Source organism: Mustela erminea, chromosome 16 (genome assembly GCF_009829155.1).
Source record: "Mustela erminea isolate mMusErm1 chromosome 16, mMusErm1.Pri, whole genome shotgun sequence".
NCBI lineage: Eukaryota > Metazoa > Chordata > Mammalia > Carnivora > Mustelidae > Mustela > Mustela erminea.
The window spans coordinates 46506615-46527732 of record NC_045629.1 but is presented as its reverse complement, the minus strand read 5'-3'; the positions used below and the strand labels follow the sequence as shown (position 1 = coordinate 46527732).

General features: G+C 42.0%; 1 protein-coding gene across 1 annotated transcript in view; it reads right to left on the bottom strand.

Moving 5' to 3' along the window:
- Positions 1-21118, bottom strand: part of LAPTM4B (lysosomal protein transmembrane 4 beta) — a 75027-nt gene that overhangs the window by 48195 nt on the left and 5714 nt on the right. The window lies entirely within an intron of this gene.

Here is a 21118-nt window from a genome sequence, read left to right as displayed (position 1 = left end):
GGCTTGGTTGTGGCCAGCAGGCAGATTTCCGCTCCTGCCACCTGGGGGTGGAAACCCTAGAGTAGGTGAGCAGCCCATCTGGACACACATAGCAGTCCTGACGCCCAAGAAGGTGGGAAACACACAGACTCCAGTTAGCCAAGTGCGCTCTGATAAGCAACCACAAGTCTTTCCAGGTGATCCAACATTTCCACAGCGTCAGACAATGTGAGTTTTGAGACCAGCGAGGACACAAGAGTCAGAGAATGGTACAAAACCACAGCAGCAGAGCCAGGATCCAACCCCCCCACTGCAGCACAGGTGAGCCCCTTTGCACCCCAGGCCCAAGGCTCTGCCTTCCGACACCGCAGAATACACACGTCCCTCGGGTACTTCAAACTTAGATAGTCTGAACCGAAATCACCTTCCCTCACCATCTCCCAACTCTGCTCCTCTTTTTATGTTCTCTATCTTAAAAAAAAAAAAAAAATACCATCACCATTAATAATTAAAAGTGGAACACACTTGGGCACTACGCTAAGTGCTGTACTTGGAGTCTCTCTCTTAAGCCATCCAAAGACCTAGTGAACTCGGCACTAAATTATCCCCATGTTATAGACGAGAAAACTGAGTCTTGGGGGGTAAAGATCATTACCAAAGATCAGACCAGTAATGATCTGCAGAAATGGGATCTGAATCCAGGAATTTTTAATTCCCAAACCCAATCTCTTAGCCTCCTGTTTATACTTGAAGCCTGGTCATCTTTGGGCTTACGTAACATCTTCGGGCTTACGTAACATCTTCCTTATCCCCACATCCGACCAACTGGGAAATTCTGGCTCTTCTACTCTGCATTTCTGTTTCCTTTGTTCTTCCTAACTGCCCTTACTGCATGCTGCGCACGTGTGCCCGCTGTGGGCAGGTGTACCAGCTGTGGCGGGGCTGGGGGGCAGTTGTGGGGATAGCGTAGGTGAGGCCTGAGATGAGACTGGGAGTTTTACTCTTCTCAAAATGGGGAGGAGAAAATGAATAACCATGAAGATTATGGAGGAAATTCATTTACTAACAACAGTAAATAAAGGCATATCCTACCATAAAATCTGTATTTGGTATACCTATTTACAGAAATGGTTCAAAGGAAGTGTCAGGTTGTTTGTTCTATGAAACAGAATTTGTTCTACTCCAGAATTTTTCTTCCCCCCACAAACGGTTCATTCATTCATTCATTCATTCATTGGAGAGGGAGAGCAGGATGGAATGGAGGAGGGGGCTAGGGAAGAGCAGACTGTGCTGGGGACTGAGCCCAACATGGGGCTTGACCCCAGGAGACCGAGATCATGACCTAAGCCAAAATCAAGACTCAGATGCTCGACCAACTGGGCCACTCAGGTGCCCCAGAATTCATTTTTCAGTGGCAATACCAAGTGGTTGTTTTAGAATTATTGTAAGATTTGGAATAATTATTTTTCTTCTCTTTTTTCCAAACTGTCTCATATGGTCTGACTGCTTTTTGAAAAAAAATTAAAATAATGAGAATGAATAGCAATGTCACAGAGTATACATACATACATTATATGTATGTAAAACTCATACATATATACATGTATCTCTATGTACATACATATATATAAAGCTAATAAAAATATGGGACGCCTGGGTGGCTCAGTTGGTTGGACGACTGCCTTCGGCTCAGGTCATGATCCCGGAGTCCCGGGATCGAGTCCCGCATCGGGCTCCCAGCTCCACGGGGAGTCTGTTTCTCTCTCTGACCTTCTCCTCGCTCATGTTCTCTCTCACTGTCTCTCTCTCAAATAAATAAATAAATAAATAAATCTTTTAAAAAATAAATAAATAAATAAATAAATAAATACAAGCATGTGGTCAAAAAAAATTTTTAAGGCAGAAAAGGGTAGATAGTGACGAGTCAGTGTCCATCCTACTGCTATCCACCAATCTCCCTCTCCACTGTGGTTATTAGAACTGTAAGTTTCTGGTTTCCCTTCGGAGATCCAAGAAACTTCCTAGCCCGTCTTAAAGGGAGTTGTGGTTAGCTGAACTACTTGAAGAAAGCTTTTCAGAACACAACTAAAGCTTAAAGGAAGGCATGAGTACTCTCACAACTGGCATGTCGTATTTGGCAAAGTGAGCTTTTATACACCCTGTCCAGTGTTCTTGGCATTTCATTCCCTCTGTACGCTTGTCTCTGCAAAAGACAGTCCAAAGATTATGGATGGAAATAAAACCAGATAAAACAACCTAAGAATGTGTTTTTGAAAAAGGCACCATACAAAAACAGCAAATTCACAGCTACCTTAACGGGTGGGTTTTAAGGTCTGAAAGAAAAGACAGACCGACCTGGGATTCGTAGGCAAAGCCTTAGGGAGGGGTAGAGTGAGAAGGCAGGGCACCGGCATCCTGTTAAGGAAAGGCAGGACACGTTTAGGGCTGCAGAGCTACTGATACAGCCAGGACTTGATTCTAAGTGTTAACAAGGAACCAATGAAGAGTTAATTAAGAAAGGGAAGAATGCAATCTGACTGAGGTTCAAATGAGTGAATCAAGTAAAACATCTAGAAGGGTGACTGGCATATAACGGCCACTCAAGTCAGCTGGATTGCCTCTTCCCAGCTCAACAGCAACCACAAAAAGGCTTGTGGCTGGCTGGGAACTCGAGCTGTCCGCCAATCGAGGCCAGTGCGACGCTGCTGCTTTTTCCTGTCCTTTTAGTTCCAAAGCACCCATCGACTCTTTGTCTTTTTTCCTGATTTCGTATTTTATTACAAATTTACAGTCCTCAAAACAGCGTAGCCCTAGCATAAAACGGACACATGGACCAATGCAACAAACTGAGAGCCCAGAAAAAGCTCAGGCATACATGGTCAACTCGTGTTCGCCAACAGAGCTAAGAATACTCAGTGGAGAAAGCATCTGTCAGCCCTTCGTCAGCGTGTTACCATCCCCATGCCCGGCTGACTTACGACAACACCGACTGCAACAGATGGGCACTGTGCTAAGCGCTCGGGAAGAATTCACCAGGACTCAGAATACGAGAGGTTGTAAGTCATGTGCCCCAATACCACAAAACATACAGCAGTAAGCGTGCCAAGAGTCCAGACGAAGACGAATGGAAGCTCAGAGAAAGGAATTACTGAAGCCTAAGGCTACGACCAGGGGCCCAGGGAGGTGAAGCAGAGATGGGAGCACGTGGACAGTGGCTGGAAAGACAGCGAGATTTTGGAACCACAGCGGTGTGGGGAAGAGCACCTTCAAGTCTGCGTAGGGACGCTTGTATAGGGGCCTGTATGGAATGTGGCAAAGCAGCTCGATGCGGCTGGACACAGCACACAAAGTTAAGTGTAAGGGCATGAGAACAGAAGTGCAGGCAGAGGGTGGAGGTGGGGGTGGGGATGGGGGACACCTGGGTAGCTCCACTGGTTGAGTAGGGGACTCTTGGTTTCAGCTCAGGTCAGGGGATCAAGCGCTGCATCAGACTTCCTGCTCAAGGGAGTCTGTTTGTCTCCCTCTCCCTCTGGCCCTCCCCCTACTTACGCTCGCTAGCTCTCTGTCTCTCTGAAACAAATCAATCTTTTAAAAAAAAAAGAAGAAGAAGAAGAAATAAAGGAAAGAAATGCAGACTGAGGCCAGACAGTAGAGAGTCCTCAAGAGCAGGACAGGTGCCTGGGGCTTCCTGCTCATCGTTAATGAAGATGCCACGAAGCTCTGTGAGCTGGAATGAGCCTCGATCAGAGTCCTGTGGTTGGGAAGACCGAGCCAGAAGAGGTGGGGAGGCGAAGCAGGAGGCGGGCCGGGAGCTGCAGAGCACTGCACCGGCAGTGGGCTGAGGGGTCACAAGGAGTTTCTCCACTTCCCTCCAATTCTCACGACTGTGGTCACACAGGTTAACTTTCAGAGCTTAAGTGACCTCATCTCAGGTCCAAGTGAGGGAGAGCCACAGTTGGAACGCCGAGGCCTTTCCAAGTGGAGGCAGAGCCACCGTGAACGACTAATGCGAAGATGACGGGATGCCAACAAAACGGGATTTCAAGGCTGGCCAATGCAATATACCTTATTATCAGATACAAGGGAGATCACAGAGAGATGAAGGGGAGGCGGATTTTAGACACACTGTGCGGAAAAATACTTCCAGGATATCCAAAGAATCATGTTTTCCACTTGTTTTTAGCCCACCTCTGGTGCCCAGGCCTGCCCTCAGTTTTGCTCTGACCACCTGATGCCCAGCCTTGGTGACATTCCTGCTCTCCCCTGCTCAGTCTGCACACCTCCCAACTCTCCTGACAGTAGAGCTCTGGCCACTGGTTCGTTCAATGTTCTTCTTGCTCCACAGTAGGCCCCGGTTACTGTCCCCGGCTGTGCCCCAGGTGCTCTGCTCACTGTCATCTCCTCTGTACCACAAGCCATCAGGAGCCACAGACCACAGTCCTGGGGCCGACGGTCCTTCCAGCTGCCCTAGTTCTTCACAAAATAGTCCAGAGTGAGGGGATATTGATAAAACAAAGATGTGATGATAAGGGCATTACCAATCACAGAAGACTAGTCACCACTATGCTCTTCTCATCACAGAATCAAACTTTCATTAGAAAAATGTGTGCTGGGGCGCCTGGGTGGCTCAGTGGGTTAAAGCCTCTGCCTTCAGCTCAGGTCATGATCCCAGGATCCTGGGATCGAGCCCTCCATCAGGCTCTCTGCTCAGCAGGGAGCCTGCTTCCTCCTCCCTCTCTCTCTCTCTCTCTCCCTGCCTACAATAAATAAGTAAAATCTTTAAAAAAAGCAAAAACAAACAAACAAAAAAAAACAATGAAATATCACCCCAAACGAGAACCAAGACCACGCCAGGACTTGCCAGGACCAGATTATATAACTACCACCGCCAATGTAAATGTAGAACAAAGAGCAGGCATATTTATGATCTTGTTTAGCTAATGCTCACTTACACTTGGACTTCCTTAGTCTGTTTTGGTAGGTCGTGTACAAACTGTTCCCATTCTATTTACAAAGTGTTCCCATGGTGTCCCATATTTTTTCCTTGTTCTTGACAATGATTACTTCCATATGTAAATAAATTCAACTTCTGTCCAATTACTTAAATGGTTAGGCCCTTGTATATTCTCCAGGCATCAAAAATGCTTTAACCTTAAAGCATATATCACATCTAAAGGAACAGTGAGGGGTGCCTGGGTGGCTCAGTGGGTTAAGCCTCTGCCTTAGACTCAGGTCATGACCTCAGGGTCCTGAGATCCAGGATCAAGCCCCCGTGCAGGGATCTCTACTCAGCAGGGAGCCTGCTTCCCCTTCTCGCTCTGCCTGCCTCTCAGCCTACTTGAGATCTCTGTCAAATAAATAAAATCTTTAAAAAAAAATAAAAATAAAAAATAAAGGAACAGTGATATCTACAGCTTTCATTTAAACAACTGAAAATGTTCCATGTAATTATCAGCTCATTTTTTAAAAGCCTCAATAAGAGAACCTTAGTAACACTCAAACCCACTGAGATAATAATTACACAACCACCAGAAATTCACACAGAAAGTGCTGTCCAAAAATGACTATATACTTATCTATAATGAAAACATGAAACGAAAGTAGGAGAATGGCTTAATAATACTGCTACCAAATAATAAAATCCTAAGCATTAAAAATCGTATTTCTAAGTGTTAACAATAAAAAATGTTCATAGTATGTTAAATGAAAACTAAAATATAAAAATGTTATATGATTTGGGGCACCTGGGTGGCTCAGTGGTTTAAGCCTCTGCCTTCAGCTCGGGTCATGATCTCAGAGTCCTGGGATGGAGCCCCGAGTCAGGCTCTCTGCTCAGTAGGGAACCTGCTTCCCTTCCTCTCTGTCTGCCTCCTCTCTGCCTACTTGTGATTTCTGTCAAATAAATAAATAAAATCTTTTTTTAAAAGTTATTATTTCAATTCAATGATTTATATGTGATATGCTCACATATATAAATCATAGACTAACAACACTAAACATACAATTTTATATATAAACCAGGTACTAGGTTTGCAGAGAACTTGTACCTTTAATTACCATTGTACCTTTTTTGGGCATTTTCCAGAGTGCCTAACATGAACATAAACTGCTTTTAGAGTTAGGAATGATTATTTAAAACTTCAAAAATATTTTTAATATAAAATGTTATAAAACATTATTATTATTAGAAGACCAACAAGTAGGGGCGCCTGGGTGGCTCAGTGGTTTGGGCTGCTGCCTTCGGCTCGGGTCATGATCTCAGGGTCCTGGGATGGAGCCCTCATCGGGCTCTCTGCTCCGCAGGAAGCCTGCTTCCCTCTTTCTCTCTCTCTCTCTCTGCCTGCCTCTCTGCCTACTTGTGATCTCTGTCTGTCAAATAAATAAATAAAATCTTTTAAAAAAAAAAAAAAGAAGAAGAAGAAGACTAACAAGTAAATTTGGCCAGGCATTCAGGTCAAATCTTGGAAATAGATATTTCAGGAGAGAAATGTCAGAGTAAACATAAAGTAATAGTAATTAAGGGAACTGCCACTTCTGACAATGCAAAGTAAGTAATACAAACCAATTTCTCTGAGGACAACTAGGAAATCTGGATGAAAATACCCACGTCTGTGAGGAGGCCTGTGAGAAGGCATGAGAGCTAATGAGGCAGTGAAGATTACTGGTCCAAGATCCAGCAGAGGCAGAAATACCCCAGGCATCATCTGAGTCTTCAAACTGGATTAAGCCACTCCTCAGGTGCTAGACCCCTATTAAAAAACTATTAAACTATTAAACCTGGGTGGCTCAGTGGGTTGGGGCCTCTGCCTTCGGCTCGGGTCATGATCTCAGGGTCCTGGGATCGAGCCCCGCGTCCGGCTCTATGCTCAGCAAAGAGGCTGCTTCTCTCTCTCTCTGCCTGCCTCTCTGCCTACTTGTGATCTCTGTCTGTCAAATAAATAAATAAAATCTTTAAAAAAAAAAAAAAAACTATTAAAATCCTGGTGCAGAAAGAATCAGAATACAGCAGACAGGAAAAGACAAGACTCTCAGAACAAGAATCAGCAAAAAGAACAGACAAGAGAAACATAGCTACTCTTGACACTGAAGTTACTGAGCATGCCCTTTAAAGTGGGTATGTTTATGAAAATCGAGGAGATAAAGAAAAAATACAAGGAGAATTTTGGAAGGGAACTAGGAGCATTGAAAAAAAAAAGGATAGGATAGATTTGAAAATAAAGAGGCTCTAGGGGCGCCTGGGTGACTCAGTGGGTTAAAGCCTCTGCCTCCGGCTCAGGTCATGGTCTCAGTCAGGGTCCTGGGATCGAGGGCTGCAGGCTCTCTGCTCAGCGGGGAGCCTGCTTCCCTCTCTCTGCCTGCCTGCCTCTCTGCCTACTTGTGATCTTGTCTGTCAAATAAGTAAAAACAATCTTTAATTAAAAAAAAAAAAAGAAGAAGAAGAAGAGGCTCTAGAATTAAAAACTGCAGTAGCCAAATCAACACAGCCGACGAATTTAGCCCATTAGACAAAATGCAAGAAAATGAATGAGTTATCCTTTTGGACAAAACTGAGGGAATGTGTTACCAAAAGTTTAGCGGCAAAAGCACTGAAGGGATAAGAAAAATGATGGTTTGGCATAAGAAAAATGATGTCAGAGAAAAGGATGAAGATGGGGGCACCTGGGTGGCTCAGTGGGTTAAGCCACTGCCTTTGGCTCAGGTCATGATCTCAGGGTCCTGGGATCGAGTCCCCCTTCGGGCTCTCTGCTCGGCGGGGAGTCTGCTTCCCCCTCTCTCTCTCTGCCTGCCTCTCTGTCTACTTGTGATCTCTGTCAAATAAATAAATAAAACTTTAAAAAAAAAAAAAAAGAATGAAGATGTACAAAGAAAGAATAATAACAGAAATGGTAATTATATTCTCAATTGTGAACATTGATAACACAGTAACAATGACTTACAGGTGCAAAACAGTAACAGATTGAAAATAGATAACAGCATATAAATCAAGAGCCAGTAATCCGAACCGAACCGATCTTAAATCCTTGTATTGCCCAGGAAGTGGATGAAAATACCAGTAAATGGGAGATTTTAAAAAGTCAAGGGTTGGGCACCTGGGTGGCTCCTTGGGTTAAGCCTCTGCCTTCGGTTCAGATCATGATCCCAGGGTCCTGGGATCAAGCCCCGCAACGGGCTCTCTGCTCAAAGAGGAGCCTGCTCCCACCCCCCCCCAACGCCTGCCTCCCTGCCTACTTGTGATATGTCAAGTAAAAAAAAAAAATCTTTTTTTTTTTTTTTATTTGACAGAGAGAGATCACAAGTAGGCAGAGAGGCAGGCAGAGAGAGAGAGGAGGAAGCAGGCTCTCTGCTGAGCAGAGAGCCTGATGTGGGACTCGATCCCAGGACCCTGAGATCATGACCTGAGCCAAAGGCAGCGGCTTAACCCACTGAGCCACCCAGGCACCCCAAAAAATAAAATCTTTAAAAAAAAAAAAGTCAAGGGTTTATGTTGTCATCTCTAGGGTGACCTTTAAGAGAAGAGTCAGACTTACATAACCTTTTAGCAATAACCAAGTTGTTTGTATTTGGTGCATTTTCTGAATGTGTGCAATACAGTAAAAATAGTTAAAAATAAAAAATATAGATTATATTCAGATGTTTTCAGATAATTGGCAAATTTAAAAAAAAAAATTTTTTTTTTTAAAGTAATCCCAATGCCCAAAGTGAGGCTCAAACTCATCATGACCCCAAGATCAGGACTAGCATGCTCCATCCACCAGCTGAGCCAGCCAAGCGCCCCAGCTGGGTAATTTTTATACTCCAATATTTGAAAAAAATTTAAAGCTAATAATGGCAGGGGTACCTGGGTGGCTCAGTCAGTTAAACTGAGGTAGCTTAGTCTGACTCTTGATTTTGGCTCAGGTCATGATCTCAGGTTTGTAAGACTGAGCTCCACCCAGGACTCAGTGCTAGGTATGGAGCCTGCTTAAGACTCTCTCTCCTGCCCCTCACCCCCTTTAAAAAATAATAATAATTTTAAAAAGATAATAATGGCAGATGTGCCTTTCACTTGGGTCCAACATCAACAAATTAAAACAAAATGAAGGTTTGAACTTTGTATTTGAAGTACCTTTAAATCTAATTTTAGAACTCTGATCCACACATGCTTTCATGTTCAGTCACACCATCTATATGGTCCTTTTCTGATACTGAAATAAGTTTCTGACACTTACTATTTCAATTCCATCAACTGTGGTAAATACATTCTGGATTTTTGGTGAAATCCTATTTCCCTAAGAAATGGACTAAATCAATTCACCTATGTCCCCAGTGCTCTGTCTGAGAGTGGGCTATACACGTGGTCCTTGCCCCCAAAGATGAGTAGTTTGGTGGGGTAAACACATCAACAGCCAAGTAAAATGCAGAATGCAGTACCATTCATTAAATAATTCATTCAGTTGTTCAGAAATGATCTATTAGGCAAGAAATAGAGGCCAAGCACTTTGCTAAGCATCACATACATATGGCCAACACAAGGTAGCTTACGGTCTAGTGGGGGCGACAGTCAAATAAACTGGATGTTTCCTTCACAGAGAAAAGGAATTCTGCTATACTGGCTCAGGGAGAAGCTAAAGACTTCACAGGGAGATGACATTATTAACACCAGAATGTAACAGACTTCTGGAAATCTTGAGAGACAAAAGATTACAGCACAAATAATTTTAGGGTATCAGACTAAATGACTAAGAACTGAGTATCAAGAGACAGTCCTAGGACATAAAAACACGCCACTCTTGTCAGTCCTCTGAACTGAATGATAATTACAGCTGATGCTTTACGCTGCTGAAGCTATAATAAACTAAAGGGCTGTCTCCGGGTTACATTCAGTTAGGGGAAAAAGTTAAGCAGTAAAACAGAAGTTGTACCTTGTATTAGAGCCACATTTTAATAGGTAAATTTTTTAAATGTTTCCCCCCAATTCAAGGAGCTCCTCCTGATTCACCTTGTAGCCCACGGTGCCATCATTTGGAACATGTCTTCCTCAAGAAACCACCACCACCACACATACCAACTTCTGTCACTGAAGCAGTCTTGCTGCCCTATGAAGTGCGACTATTATTATTCCATTCCACAAATGAGTGTGCTCGGCCAGCAGAGGAAACCCCATACAAGGTCGGAGTTCTCAGCTGAGGCTCAGTCATTGATCTTTGATGATGAATGCCACCTCAGGCTTTATCTAGTAACCACCACACCCAGTTCACAGACTCCAGCTGCAGGAATGGGCCAACCAATCCCCTGGCGCATGCTCAGAATTCTTTCCAAGGGAGTGTTCCCGCTATACACCCTCAAGCCGGTAAGAGCAAGCAAAAGGAAACCGCTCTAGCACCCCAGCAGAAGCATGCCCATTTCTCTAAATGGACTTGGTTGTGTTCTGAACATCACTCTCAGGCTTGAGGCGCCATTTGATGCTCTCAGAATACAGGGCCCATGTGATCTATGAGTAGCTGGACATTGGAAGAAGGCAAAGTTTGGTCCCCCAGAAGAGGCCAGAGAGAGAAATACTGTCCAAAGAGCTTCCAGGAGACTTGAAGTGGAGGATGTGGTTGAAGAGAACAAGCATGCTCCCTTTTACATCTTGAAGAACATTCTGAATCTCTGAATATGAAGAGACTGACCTCGCCCGGAGCCTGTTTTGGAACAGGCTATGGAGACCTAAACTCTGCATAAGACAAAATATCACAAGGTTGCCTGGCTAGCTCATTCAGTGGAGCACGGGACTCTCGATCTCAAGGCTGTAAATCAGAGGCCCACACTGGGTGCAGACCATTACTTAAAAGTAAAAAATCTTGAAAAGAAATAAGAAAAAGGGGCGCCTGGGTGGCTCAGTGGGTTAAGCCGCTGCCTTCGGCTCAGGTCATGATCTCAGAGTCCTGGGATCGAGTCCCGCATCGGGCTCTCTGCTCAGCAGAGAGCCTGCTTCCCTCTCTCTCTCTCTCTGGCTGCCTCTCCGTCTACTTGTGATTTCTTTCTGTCAAATTAATAAATAAAATCTTTAAAAAAAAAAAAAAAGAAATAAGAAAAAGTATCACATACTAAAGGGTCAGGAGGGGGTGCCTGGGTGGCTCAGTGGGTTAAGCCTCTGCCTTTGGCTCAGGTCCTGATCTCAGGGTGTTGGGATCAAGCCCCGAATCAGGCTCTCTGGTCAGTGGGGAGCCTGCTTCCCCCACTCTCTCTTCCTGCTGCTCTGCATACTTGTGATCTCTGTCAAATAAATAAATAAAATCTTAAAAAAAATAAATAAAGGGTCAGAAGACTAGCATTTGGAAAAGACAAGATATAAAGTGCAAAATGGCTAATTAATTTTTTGTACAGCAAACAACAGTCTCTGTGTTGACTGGCTCTATTCATTAGATCTGTTAGTCCTTATCTGTAACCATCCTATTCCAACAACCTGGATTACCATAAAATATGCTTTGAAAGACTGTTTGAAGTGATTATATTCTTTACTCCCTGTTTAGTTTTAATATATACAAGGACACTTGATTCCTGCAGCGATTCATGAGAGAGGGAAACGCATAAACACAAGGTCTTCGCTAATCAAAGTGCAGAGTCTGTAATAGACACCCACTAGACTATAAATTTTGCATCCAATTCAATAACAGGGTTGTTATATTGTACTTTATAGTTAAAATCTTCTAACGAAATAGCAATATATTCAAAACATCCCCAAGCAAAAACAAATGTAAGAAATTAAAGACAAGGGCGCTCGGAGGGTGGCTCGGAGGGTGGCTCGGAGGCTTGAGCATCCTGCTCTTGGTTTCAGCTCAGGTCATGGGTCCTGATATGGAGCTGTGTTGGGCTCCGCACTCAGTGCAGAGTCTATTAAGGACTCAGACTCTCTCTCTCTCTCTCTCCCTTTACCCCCCAACCCGCCCCAATACATAAACAGATCTTTAAAAAAATTGAGAGACAAAAAACATATACTTCTATAGTTGAAACACAGCCTGGAATTCTAGAAAACAAGCTACTTAAGTATAACCTGGTAGCTAACCTCTTAAAGTCTTTACTGTCAAATTAAAATCACCTGCAATGATACAGTCTAACCATCTCTTAGACATGTTTTATAACCATAATGCTGAACTGTTTATATATGGAAAGAAGCATTTATTAAAGTGTATGTCTTAAATATTCTTTACTATGAATCTAGGCAATGGAACATTCTTGAAGGAGATGTCAATATCTGATATTGCTACTTTTAGTTTAAAAAAAAGTATCAAGGGGCACCTGGGTGGCTCAGTGGGTTAAAGCTTTTTCAGCTCAGGTCACGATCCCAGGGTCCTGAAATTGAGCCCCGCATCAGGCTCTCTGCTCAGCAGGGAACCTGCTCCCCCCCCCCCCCGTCTCTCTGCCTGCTTCTCTGCCTACTTGTGATCTCTGTCGAATAAATAAATAAATAAATAATCTCTTTAAATAAATAGATAAATAAGACACACACATACACACACACACACACACACACACACACACACACACGACCGGAGTTGAAGAACTTATTCAAAAGAAAGGTGACAATATTATTAACTTCAGACAATTAAACATGTCAACATTTCCTGAGGGAACAACCAAAATCACAGAAACAGAGTGTAACTTCCAAGAGCAGACAGGAAAAATGGGTAAGCAACAATGCTGTCCACATGAAGGATGGCAGCAAAGGAAAGGGAAACAGAAAACGACGGGACTAAATCTGGGTATGTTAGCACCATGACGATCAGCGGACTGACTACTGCAGCTAAAGACCGAGACCATCATCAGGCTCTCCAACTCTCTTCCACTCCCGTCCCCAAACCCTCCAACACGCCTTATCACAAGGCCACACGTTCTTCTCTACCATCTTCGTCACCCTTTCATGCCAATATTCACTTGTATGATTACTATTTCTATTAATTCTGATTAATACTTATTTCCTCCACTAGACCACAGATTGGATGTTGGCAAGGACTGGGTTTATGCTGAATCACCACTGAACTCGGCACACTTCCTAACACACAGTTTAAAAAAAAAAAAAAAATCTGTTAACGGACAAGGGAGAAGCAAGGAGGGAGGGAAGGCGGGAAGAAACTGGGTTAAGTATTAGCGTTAACTTCTAGGCTTAAATTTCCTGCAATTATTTTCTTCCAAGATGGGAACTCCTTAACCCAGAAGCACAATGAACAGTTTTCTAATCTATAAGCTAGCTGCCTTTTATGTCTGATATAGATGACCATATGCAGTTTCACACTGAAAATGCTGTTTGTGTGGCCTTCATTTTGTCTTTTTAAAAAATTCTTATGCAGCCCATTAAAAACCCGTTAGTGCAGCACATCTTGGGAAAAATGCATTTGCATTTGTATACTTAGTTTTTTCCATAGTTATAACTACTTTTATGACCTGTTTAAAAGTGTTCTGTGGTACTTTTTAGTAACAATTTATGATTATTTTAGTATTATTAACTCCCAATTTGGAGAGGAACGCTGAAGTACTGAGAACCAACCAGTACCGCTCTGTAGACTGGAAATTAAAGAAAGCATCCTGCAGGCAGGACAGGTTTGCCCACTGGGCAACAGGATCTTAAAAATTAGGCCACCCTTCGGGGGCACATCAGACTAGTAGATATCCCCTGAATCTGCTCTCCCTTCTTTCACAGTCATAGGCTTATCCGGATACATAAATGCCCAGCGCATGTAACATCTCCCAGCCTCCACTGCAGTTAGGTCACAGGTCTTACTCTGGACGACTGGTATGTAAGTGAAAGCAATGTGTGCCATTTCCATTTCACATCCTTAAAAAAAACCAAGTTGCTTGTCCTCCAGGTGTCCTTTGTCCCTTCCAGCAGGTCAGAAAACACAGTACTGGTGAGCTGTTTCCAGCCATGCAGACAAAGCTAAAAGACGTAGCCTCCTCAGAACCAGAGAAGGAATCCATGAATTTGGGATGGCACAGGTGCCCCAGCAGAAGAGATCTGTGAGTGACCTCATAGAACAAAAAGCCTACCCAACCCTGGAATGTTACATGAGCAACTTCAATCCTGCCTAAATACTGCATCTGAAATCTCTGTTACAAAATACTAGCTACACCGTAACAAATACAAAGGTTACACCAAAGAGACAAATATCAGGAAATCCAATGATACCTTAAAAGGGAAGAAAAAAAAAAAAAAAAAAAACCGCCTAGACTAGCAGTGCTAGATCAAGATTGGGGTAATACAAAGCGAGGTCTCAAAAGAGGTCTATCAAGAAGCAAACCCTTCTCTTTAAGCCCAGTCAGAAGACATACTGACTCAGATTGGTGACCTGATATTTTTAGCCCTGAATATTATCTCTTCTATGAAGCTGGACTCAACAGATGGTCTTCATAAAAAGTTATTTAACTACTCAAATCATTCAATACTAATTTAGTGCTATGTAATTTTAGCAGCTCAAGCTTAATAAAAGAAAGAGCTCAAACTTATTTTTACTAATAAAAAAGTATATTTCTTTTAAGCATCTTTTGGCGCTCACATTTTCCCAGGAAATAATTCTCCCTTGGAAGCTGCAACTGCCAACAGGCAACTCTAAACCTTTAGCGTGTTGTTAAAAGCAACTAAAGAAGTGTGATTTTTCACTTAATTTTTGTTTTTCTTCAAGTAAAAATAGCTTAACCAGTTTACAGCTTTTTAAGAACTCTTCTTAAAGCTCCAGAAACTCTACTAAAGAGCCAAGGTATCTGGGAGAGAAGTAAAAAGTAGTAAACTGTGCTGCTAGAGCTCACGTATTATGTCTACTAGCATCCTTTTTTTTTTATTAAAGACTACTTATTTGACAGAGATCATAAGTAGGCAGAGAGGCAGGCAGACGGAGAGGAGGAAGCAGGCTCCCTGCAGAGCAGAGAACCCAATGCAGGGCTCAATCCCAGGACCCTGGGATCAAGACCTGAGCCAAAGGCAGAGGCTTTAACCCACTAAGCCACCCAGGCACCCCTTTCTTTTAAATATTTTACTTATTTTTTTGACACACAGAGAGAGCGCGCAAGTAGGCAGAGAAGCAGGCAGAAGAGAGAGGGAGAAACAGACTCTCCACTGAGCAGGGAGTCCAATGCAGGGCTCGTCCTCAGGACCCTGGGATCCTGGCCAGAGCCGAAGGCAGATACTTCTTAACGACGGAGCCACCCAGGCGTCCCATTACTTTTATAGCATCCTTTTATGGACAATAATGTATCTGCCCCAAAGGGGACAAGGTGAAAAGAGAAAAATGTGGCCTCTTCCTTTATGACAAAGATTCAAAGTTAACAAAGTATGTTGTACATTTAGTGAAACATAATACACATCACAGTGCAGAACTCATGTTTAATACTTTAATACTTAATTAGATATATTTAGAGTGGGTCCCAGAGAAATTGGTATTAATGACAGGTTTGATGGCAATCTTTATTTCACAGCCAACGTATCTTTAAAACATCCTGCAGAACATCTATCATAATGTAGGAAGAAAATAACAAATATTGGAGCAGAAATAAATGAAACAGAAATGGAAAAAGACAATAAAGAAGACCAATGAAACTAAGAGCTGGTTCTTTGAAAACAAACTTGACCAGACTTTAGCTAGACGTAATTACCAGGGGAAAAAGAAACTCAAAATCAGAAATGAGGAGGAAATGTTACAACTGATGCCACAGAAATAGGATCATAAGAGACTGCTATGAAAAATTATATGCCAACAAACTGGAAAACCTATAGAAAATGGATAAATTCCTAGAAGCCTACAACCTACCATGACTGAATCATGATGAAACAAAATCTGAACAGGCTGACTGCTGGTAAGGAGACTGAATTCATAATCAAAAACGTCCTAACAAAGAAAAGGCCAAGACCAGATGGTTTCACTGATGAATTCCACCCAACATTCAAAGAAATAATACCAATCCTTCTTAAACTCTCCCAAGAAAATAGAAGAGGCAGAAACTCCTCCAAACTCAATTTTATGAGGTTCAGTACTGACCTGATACCAAAACCACACAAAGATGCTATAAGAAAAGCAAATTACAGACCACTATTTCTGATCAGCATAGAAGTAAAAATCCTCAAGAAAAAAAAAATCCTCAAGAAAATATTAGCAAACCAAATTATCAATACATTAAAAGAATTATGTATCATAATCAAGGAGGATTTTCCCCCCCTCAGGGATGCGAGGATGGTTCAACCTCCACAAATCAATGTACTGTATCACAGTAACAAAACAAAAGCTAAAAATTGTATGATCATTTCAATATATGCAGATAAAGTTAATCAACAAAATTCAACATACATTTATGATGAAAACTCTTCAACAGAGTGGTTGGTTATAGAGGCAACATACCTCAACATAAAAATGGCCACATATGGGTGCCTGGGTGGCTCTGTGGGTTAAAGCCTCTGCCTTTAGCTGGGGTCATGATCTCAGGGTCCTGGGATCAAGCCCTGCATCAGGCTCTCTGCTCAGCAGCCTGCTTTCCTCTTCTCTCTCTACCTGCCTCTCTGCCTACTTGTGATCTCTGCCTGTCAAATAAATCAATAAAATCCTTAAAAAAAAATGGCCACATATTACAAGCCCACAGCTAACATACTTAACAGTGAAAAGCTAAAAGCACTTCCTCTAAGATCAGGAACAAAAGAAGGATATCCCACTCTCACCACTTTTATTTAACATAGTATTGGAAGTCCTAAGCACAACAAACAGGCAAGAAAAAGAAATCAAAGTCATCCAAATTGACAAGAAAAAAGTAAAACCGTCACTATTTGCAGATGACATATTATATACAGAAAGCCCTGAAGACTCCATCAAGAAACTGTTAGAATAAATGAATTCATTAAAGTTGGAGGATATAAAAATCAATATTCAAAAACATGTTGCATTTTTATTCACTGATAATAAAAGTATTGGAAACAGAAATAAGAAACAACCCCATTTACAATTATGTCAAATAGAATAAAACACCTAGGAATAAACTCACTCAAGGAGATAGAAAGACTGGTGTACTGAAACTATGAAGACATAAATAAACAGAAAGATATTCTGGCTCATGGATTGGAAGAATCAATGGTGTGAAGTTGTCCATACTACCCAAAGCAAGCTAGATTCAATATAATCCGTAACAAAATCCCAATGGTATCTTTCGAAGAAAGGGAACACACACTCCTAAAATTTGTACGGAATCACAAAAAACCTCAAATAGTCAAAACAAACTGGAGAAAGAGCAAAGCTGAAGGCACCATACTCCTATTTCATACTGTATTATAAAGCTGTAATAATCAAAACAGTATGGTATTGCCATAAGTAGACACACAGATCATGGAAGGTAACATAACAGAAACCCGTGTATATATGGTTAATTAATTTACAAAACAGAGCCAAGAATATTCAGTAACAAAAGAAGAGTTTCTTCAATGAATGGTGTTCAGAAAAGAGCCAAATGCAAAAGAATGAAACTCGGCCACTATCTTACATCACACACAAACATTAACTCAAAATGGGGGCACCTGGGTGGCTCAGTGGTTAAGCTTCCGACTCCACGATCTCGGTGCCAGGCTCCACGCTCAGTGGGGATTCTGCTTGGGATTCTCTCTCCCTCTCTCCCCCTCCAGCCCCCTTCATCCTCTCCCTTTCTCTCTCAAATAAATGAATTTTTTTAAAAATTAACTCAAAATGGATTAAAAACCTGAATGTAAGACCTAAAACCTTAAAACTCCTAGAAGAAAATACAGGTGATAAATTCCCTGGCATAGTTCTTAGTGATGATTTTTTAATCTCACACCAAAAGCAAAAAGCAACAAAAACAAGTGGGTCTACATCATACTAGAAAGCTTCTGCCCACCGAAGAAAACCATCAACAAAATGAAAAGAGAGCCTACTGACTGGGAAAAAGTACTTGTAAATCATGGATCTAATAAGCCACTACTTTCCAAGATATATCAAAAACCCCTATACATCAACAGCAAAAAAAATTTAATTTAAAAACGGGCAGAGGATCTGAATAGACATTTTCCCACAGAAGACATACAGACAGCCAACAAGCACATGAAAAGATGCTCAACATCACTCATCATCAGGGAACTGCAAATCAGAATCAGAGAGATGCCACCTCACATCTGTTCGGATGGCTAATATCAGAAAGAAAAAAGAGGTTAACAGGCATTGATGAGCATGTGGGGAAAAGGGTGTACTGCTGGTGGGAATGTACACCAGTATAGCCACTATGGAAAGCATCACAGAGTTTCCTCAAAACACTAAAAACAGGGACGCCTGGGTGGCTCAGTTGGTTAAGCAGCTGCCTTCAGCTCTGGTCATGATCCCAGCGTCCTGGGATCAAGTCCGACATTGGGCTCCTTGCTTGGCAGGGAGCCTGCTTCTCCCTCTGCCTCTGCCTGCCATTCTGCCTGCCTGTGCTCTCTGACAAATAAATAAAATCTTAAAAAAAAAAAAAAATTAAAAACAGAGCCACCATATGACCCAGCAATTCCACTTCTAGGTATTTAAGAAAACAGAAACACTAACTTGAAAAGGTATCTGTACCCCCCTGTTGATTGCAGCATTATTTACAACAGCCAAGATATGAAAACACTGTGAGTGTCCATCAACAGACGAATGGATAAAGAAATTGTGACGTTTTATACACGACAGAATATTACTCAGCATAAAAATGAAATCTTGCCATTTGCATCGACATGGATAGACCTTAAGGACATCATCTTAAGTGAAATTAAGTCAGTTGGAGAAAGACAACGCCATTTACATGCAGACTCTAAAAAAATAAAATAAAATAAAATAAAACGAGATCAGAGAACAAATGGGGATTACCGGAGGCAGGAGGTGGGAGGTCAGAGAAATGGGTAAAGGAAGTCAAAAGGTAAGGAGGAAAAAAATAAATACAGTGCATTACTGACCAAGAGAAAACAGAACAGTCTTACACTAGGGAAAGAAATTGCTTTCATCCTATCACTCTTGTTCCTAATTCTGCAATGCCTCCCTGCTGCCTACAGAATAAAATCCCAAGTCTATGACCTAGTATTTCAGGCTTTTACACTCTAGTATAGTAGGGAAAACACTAGGCAATAAGGATCAGGTAAGTACTATGTATTTAGTTCGTATCTTGTCCTGGAGTTAAAGGTTAAGTCATAGAATCTGACAGCTAAAAGGAAACTATCGATCTTAAATGAGCATATGACCACCTACAGGCCCTGACCTACTGCCTTAAGGTTTAACCAAGAATAAATGGGAAAGCCCACTAAAAACTATCAATCAGAGCGCCTGGGTGGCTCAGTGGGTTAAGGCCTCTGCCTTTGGCTCAGGTCATGATCCCAGGGTCCTGGGATTGAGCCCCACATCGGGCTCTCTGCTCTGTGGGGAGTCTGCTTCCTCCTCTCTCTCTGCCTGCCTCTCTGCCTACTTGTGATCTCTGTCAAATAAATAAATAAAATATATTTTTTTAAACTATCAATCATTCTACAAATACAAGCTGTTGGTTTTACTATCCAGTATTATCACCCAGACCAAAAAAAAAAAATCAGTATTTATCACACCAAAATTTCTCAGGATACAAAGAAATCCATCAGGCTTGGGTACACTAGCATAGTGGGACTTTCAAAGTGAACCAGTTGGTTATTTGAAAGGTCAGGTTGTAAAGCTAATGATGCTAGCTACTCTGACCTCTCTTATCCTTTATAATCTGATACATGGCCAACTACCTTATGAAAAGAGTACAAATACAAAGAGGCATTCAGTACATATTTGCTCAAAGACTACGTGCCTAAAACACACTTACGTGATGATGAAAAGGATGACATAGACAAAGGCATACTCATCCCATGTGTCAAGTTCAGATGCTTTCAATCACCAGTACACCTCTTTTAAAACATTCAAAGAAAATCACGTAATAAAACAATGAAAGAAATTACAGAAGTAGTAGTTTTATGTGAATATGTCAAGGGAAATTCAGGTCCCTGGGGTAAAACACATTCCGTAAAAAAAAAAAAAAGGGGGGGGTCTTTAGCCTAAGGATCAGGAAGCATTGTTCTGGTGTCTTCCTCCCAGTAACAATCTCAGATTCTCTGGGAAATGACTCATCCCTCTGCTTTGGAACTGGTGTTTTGAGCAAAATTAATCCCATCACCAGCTCACGTCTCTCCCCAGTCAACAGTTTAAGGGCAGGAGAATACCCAGACCTAAATTCATCTGATATCCTTGTCACATATCCCTGGTCTACTATTTGGTTCAGGGACGGAGAGATAACTTAGGTTTGTCGAAATCCGAATGAACCTCAGGATTTTTGCAATGACTTGAAGAGGTAACCAGAAAGGGAAGGCGTGGGAGGGGGAGAGAGGTGTCAGAAACCACAACACTGACGATTTAAGCCAACTGAATTTGGCTTACAACACGCAGGTCATGAAATACACGGACTTCCCTAGGACAGAGAGCCAAAGTTTTTAGGAGCAGACCAACAAGTTTCTAATTGTGCCTGAGAAAAATACTTCTGGGAACTGCATCTATAATAGACTTTTTAAAAAAGGGTTGTTAATGGTAAAGCTAGAAACAGAAACACTATTGTAACAGCCAAGTGAGTGCTAATGGAAGCCTAAATGAGGTGAATGATAGTGAGAAGAAAGGATAGAATAAGGAGCTAATCTGGAGGCAGGACACAGACAGCGAATCAAGAAGAGATCACGGTGGCAGGAAAAACAGGTGCACAGCTGAGGAGTCCAGACAGATGGCCGGAGAAAGGCTAGTGTGTGGGGGAACTTGGGGAGGAAGTTAATGGATTCTGGTTTAGAACAGGAAGTTTTGATGAAGAAAGAGTGGAAACCCCAGAAGACTATATAGCAATCAGCCCTCATCAAGTGCTCTATTATGATCCCTCTGCAATCCACGACAGATCCGTCCTCATTGCCTGAGAAGATGGATAATCATCTTACTTGTCTCTCTGAAAACATTTACAGTTATTAAGGGTTATATAATCATTCTACTTCTTTTTAGGCTAAGCGATTAACCTGCCTTTTAAAATAAGCAAAAACAAAATTCTAACACAAAAATCAGAGGTGGATCACAGATGGAAATATAAACGCTAATAAAGACATAAAGCTTTAGAAAAAATATGCCAGAGTATCTTCACAATCTGG